Below are 6,148 nucleotides of genomic sequence, written 5' to 3'. Positions count from 1 at the left end.
CTAATTCCCCATTTCTTAACAGCAGTCTTAACTCCTGATGATCAGAGTCAGTTTCCCCTGTCACAATGTTGACTCCTCTTCCAAGTTGCTAAAGGATCTTTAAGTGCTCTAGGGACACTCATAGCTAATAGTTCGTTGAGACTCATCTCCTGGTGGAAATGGTTCTGCTTGAATGGAGCAAACCTGTAAAGAAAACTTTTTTGCATACCCAGATGTGTAAATGTTAGCATTTTGAGCATGCTATACTTTGGAAAATGGTTCAGCATATTCTGGATTGTGAACATGTTTACTCGAAAAAAAAAATCCTTACAATAATTTCTATTATCCAATATTAATTGAATAATATTTAAGAGCAATTATCATAAAACCATTGTATTTTTCAATTTAATGAACATAATTTTAAAACATTGAATATCACCATATGTGGTTTATCTCCATTCAATTTTTGGTGGGTTTTGTTTTTCAGTTTTATTGAGATACAATTGACATACAGCATTGCATCAGTTTAAGGTGTACAGCTTAGTGATTTGACTTACATATATTGTGAAATTCACTCCATTAGGGTATACTGGTGCTGTTCTAGCACTTAAAAAGAACCAACAGAATCATAGACAAATAATTCAATATATAAGCTGTATATCACACTGAGTTTTTTCTATGACCCACTCCCAATATTTTTATAGAGCTACAATAAGAACTCCCTTGGATCAGGGAGAAAGAAGTGATATCACATCTCCAATGCATTTAGGACAATAATTGATACCAGTACATACTCACTAGGCACATCTTACTTCTGGAAATAGGTGGAAGGCAGCCAAAATGTACCAGCTTGAGAATAAATTACATCTCATTTCTTAATACCAAAAGGAGCCAATATGCTACAACTCGGAGATAATTATGTTTGCATCAGCGACTGTGCAGTAATATTTCACCTGACATACAGAAACTGTCAATAAGCGCCATTAAAAAAACATCAGAGATAAATCACAAATACCTTCCTTCTTCCCAGCATCCCCAGACATAAGATCTTCTAGTACATGACTCTCACCATTTCTTTCAGAAGTGTTCAGATTGCCATTCACTTCTCTTCTATCACCCACAATTTCATATGCTCTGGAATCATATACAGTTACATGTGTCTGGATTTTTCACTTAGCATGAGGCTTTTGTTAAATGTGTCAGCACTCATTCCTTTTTACTTTTATATAGTGTTCCATTGTGCGAACATACCACATTTTATCGATTCACTAGTGGATGTATAATTTGGACTGGTACTATTCCTTAAATATCTATCTGTATATCATAACAGCCTGCTTTAGTAGAGTCTGTTAATGCTTGCTGCCTCATTCCTCTTCATAGTGTGTGTCCACATTTTACTCTGACTCCCGCACAGATGGAAATCCAGACTACTGATGACTCCCTAATGTCACTAGTAACAATGGAAGAACATCCTTGTACAGAGAACCCAGAAAACAGTAGGATAATCTTTCTGGGATACATCTACTACTCAGGAATAGAAATACTGGGATTATGTGAATACTTAATTTGCCTGAGTGCTGACAGATTCACAGATATGTATAGAATAGTTGTTACGTTGGATATTTCTAACGTGTTTTGTTTTTTTTTAACAGCTACATTTACTCATTCAAATGCCTAAATCTAAAAAGATAACAATATGGCAATTGTCAGTTTTTTTCTACAATCTTACCAACAGTTGACTTTATTCAGCTTTATATTTTTGTTAGATTAGATTGAACTTTATTCTTATTAATTTTCCAACATTATTCCCTTGATGATTTTAGATATTTCAGTATCATTCCCTCTTATGCCCTCTGACTGGAAATTGTGTCTATTGTGTTTTTCATTGAACTAAATCCTGACTTTGATGTAATCATATCAATTAATATCTCTTGCAATGGTTTGGTTTTAATTTGCATTTAAATTGCTTCAAATGTATCATCTCATTCCTAGATTACAAGGATATTTTTATGTATTTCCTTCTTCCAGCTTAGGATAGTAAATTAATAATGTAATGAAGAGATACATTTTTATATCACCTGTTTTCTGAACACCTTTCTCAATGAAATGGGGGGCCGCCTTCATCATATATATACTCACCCATACATATACACACACGTGCATATATACATACATATGTATATGTACCATTTATGCATATGGTAGATATATATAAATATACATCTCACATACCTCACACACATACACATGTATGATAGTTTATGTGTTATGCCTTAATAACTAATAAGGCAAATCATCCTTAATTCCTCATAACTAGTATACACTGATGACTTTGTAGTATACACAAATCTGTTTGTGAAAGTCATCATCCATTAGGAAAAGACTATAATAAACAAATGACAAGTGCAAAATTGAAAGTAAAAAAATTAAATTAATAAAGATAATGTCAATCAAAAATCACAAGATATGTTTAGTCACCCTATGCAAACAGAGTGATTGGGGAACAACATTTCACAGCGTCCACCATTAAGATACAATGTAATGAATGAAAACGAGCCAGGTATATAAAAATGAAACAAACTGCTTGCCCAGAGAAATAGTACTAAATGTTTAAATTACACAGACAAAAAGAAAGAAAGGCAAGGGAAAAGATAAAAGAAGCCAGGTCCTGACCCAGTGGATAAGAGAGAAGTTTTCATAACCAACCAGTTAGTTGATTTGTCTTTAAGATGCCATATAAGTAATTTTTTGTTGTTGCTTTTCACTAGGGATTCTTTGGTACAGCTTTTTTGTTGGTATGGTTTCAGATGTACTCTCAATGATAATTGTGCACAAAATACTCGTTTCTTTCATTCTAACCTGGAAGTCTTTTAACAGGAGGAAAGCTAGCCATTTCTCAAGGAAATATTACACTTATTAAATATTTCTGAGAGAAATAATAGCATAGCACCCCGACTTACATTTAATTTGTTATAAGAAATAGGAAAGCCTTCTTGATTTAAGGAACAAGACAAGGGAAAATGGACTGGTTTGCCAAATGTGTTGAAATGGGAAAGGTAAGATTATAATATGAGTGAGATGGGGAGAACAAAGGAAACTGTGCATCCAGAAAAACTATCTATTAACGATATTATTATAATTTTTTTGCCTAGGTATGTAACTGTGGCTACTAAAGTCATACAGGCATTTTCCAACTCATCCATATATGGATCGAAACACCACCAGTAGTGTCTGCCTTAAATAAAAATAGGCACAAAATTATCCAAAGTTACTAGAATAACTCATGATTGATTGATAAGCTTTCCCAAATTTACCTTCCCCCTTTGAAACACATAAGTTATAGAATTTTGTTGTTACTCTGTAGGGGTTTTCTGAAACACTAAACCTTCAGTTATTATTAATTGCATCCCTAATGTATCAAAAACTGTATGTTTTCAAGAACAACATGCAATCCTGTTAGAAAGACAGTTTTATAAAGTTGATTTTTCTGTCTTAAGAGTGCTAGTTATTGATCCGAATGCCATAAATATTGTGATTTAAACGTGTTTCTTGTCTATCATCTCCAGTTTCTCTTTACTGTAGGGCAAAAGAAAAGCAATGGAGAACATTTGAGGATTGCCAAGTCTCCGCAGGAATGGTTAACACTAAGGGCAGTGGTGCAAATAACTGCAGAGCTAAAAACAGTTGATATCTTCCTTAGTCACAATCTTTAAATGTCCTCTTACTCTTTAATCTGCCTAATGCAATTATTTATTTACACTTATCAATTTTTAACAGTAATAAATCTAAAACATGACTATTTATAAGAGGAAATGCACATGATCGCTAGCTATATCTTGCTTCTAAAAAATCAATAGCATGCTACTGAATAGAACAAGAAGAACTGATATTCTCAATATTAGAAAAACAACAGAAAAATACCATCAGTTTAGGTCATTGTTGAATCTAGATTAGGTTAGCCAATGCTTGAATAATTCCAGCACTGTAAATTTTTAAATCATTTTTTAAAATTTCCCAAGTGATTTGTAGTTGTACTAAGAATGCATTTACTTAGTGGATTTTTTTCCCCATAATTGACAGCAATGGCTAAAACCAAGAAATGTACTTTTGTAATTTTTTGTAGTTTCTAAACATACGCTGTGCGTTTTAAAAACATATAAACCACTATAAAACTGATACAACTTGATTCACAATAGATAATTATAGGAAATATTTGCATACTATCAAGCCTAGCTATATTTTTGATGACTGAAAAATTATCGACATACTTATTTTGCTTTTTGAAATTCTGTGGGAAAACTGTTTAACCATGAGTAGGAACTTTAAAACAACAACAAATGATTACAAGGTAAAACGAAAGTGGCACTAATTGATACAATATATTATGTAGACCAAAATGATTTACCTGTATGGTAAACGCCAGGCTTTCATAGGTTTATGGATTTTTCTCATCAATTTCCTAACTTTCTCCTCTTATCTCAGATTGATAAAAATTTAAAAATAGTGTGTTTGTTTTGAAGGAAACAAATTCCTTGATTCAGTCCTGTCCGTGGTGAAGAAAATAAAAACTTTTTTTCTTATATCTAAAAAAAAAAAAACCTGGTTGTTTTCATCATATTTTTCCAACTATGTTTTCTATCACTGCAAATTCAGACCATGTGTCAATTCAAATTAATTGAAATCAATTCAACTTAACCCATTCTCTTTCATAGCCATGAATTTAGATGTTTTATGGACACATTAAAAAAAAAACCCTACAATCTCAAAAAAAAAAAAAAACCAACAAACTACAATCTCTACTTTTAAATAGATAAAATTTTGTAAAATATAAAAGTTATATACATAAGAAATATTAAAATGCATGAAAAGTTGTATGTGATTAACTACTAGAGAGAACTATTCAATAAATATGTGTGATAGAATTTCATTGGACATAATGTAGTACAAGTAAGAATTGTTAAGGAAAAACATATTGTGAGACAACTTATAAAGCTTTTCTTAATAATGGTTTTCCAACACAATCACATTTTATCCAAATTTATTGGATTGATGCTAAAGAAGTCCTTACAGAAAAACTTTAGAGTCCCTAAAATGAGGATTAAAATGATTAAATGATTAAATGAGATTAAAATTAGATTAAAAATGAGGAAAGTTCTCAAATCAATGACCTTAGTTTCCAACTTTAGATACTATGAATAGTAAATTAAAGAAGAAAAGAAATAAATATCAGACAGAAAGCAATGGTACAGAAAAAAAATTAATAATAGATATATCAATGAAACCAAAAGCTGGTTCTTTAAAACAATGAAATTGTTGGGGCACTTGGGTGGCTCAGTTAAGCATCTGCCTTTGGTTCAGGTCATGATCTCAGGGCCCTGAGATACAGCCCCACATCAGGCTGCCTGCTCAACAGGGAGTCTGCTTCTCCCTTTTCCTCTACCCACCCCCCTTTCATGTTCTCTCTCTCTCTCACTCTGTCTCAAACAAATACATAAAATCTTTAGGAAAAAAAACAACAATAAAATTGTTAAATCTCCAAGCACACTAAGCAAGAAAAAAAAAAAGAGCAAAGACACAAATTAACAATATCAGAGGGCGCCTGGGTGGCTCAGTCGTTAAGCGTCTGCCTTCGGCTCAGGTCATGATCCCAGGGTCCTGGGATCGAGTCCCACATCCGGCTCCCTGCTCAGCGGGAAGCCTGCTTCTCCCTCTCCCACTCCCCCTGCTTGTGTTCCTGCTCTAGCGCTCTCTCTCTGTCAAAAAAATAAATAAAATCTTTAAAAAAAATTAAAAAAAAAAAAAACAATATCAGAAATGAGAGAGGGAGCATCAATACACAGTTTACAAATATTAGAAGTTTTGGGGCTCCTAGGTGGCTTAGTTGGTTAAGTGTCTGACTCTTGATTTTGGCCCAGGTCATGATCTCAGGGTTGTGGGATTAAGGCCTGAGTCAAGCTCACAGGCTGGGCGTGGAGCCTGCTTGTGAGTCTCTCTCTCTCCCTCTGCCCCACCCCTAAAATAAAAATAAAAATAAAACCCTCTAAAAAAACAAACGAACAAAAAATGAACAACAAAAAACAAATTTAAAACTTTGTTGTGGAATATTATGAACAACTCCATTCTGATAGTCAACAACTTAGATGAATTAGAAGAATTCTTTAAAAGACAC

This window comes from Mirounga leonina, unplaced genomic scaffold, assembly GCF_011800145.1.
Source record: "Mirounga leonina isolate KUSES-001 unplaced genomic scaffold, KU_Mleo_1.0 Mir_154, whole genome shotgun sequence".
NCBI classification, from domain to species: Eukaryota; Metazoa; Chordata; class Mammalia; order Carnivora; family Phocidae; genus Mirounga; species Mirounga leonina.
The sequence above is the reverse complement of the archived record's forward strand: the minus strand, read 5'-3'. Positions refer to the sequence as shown.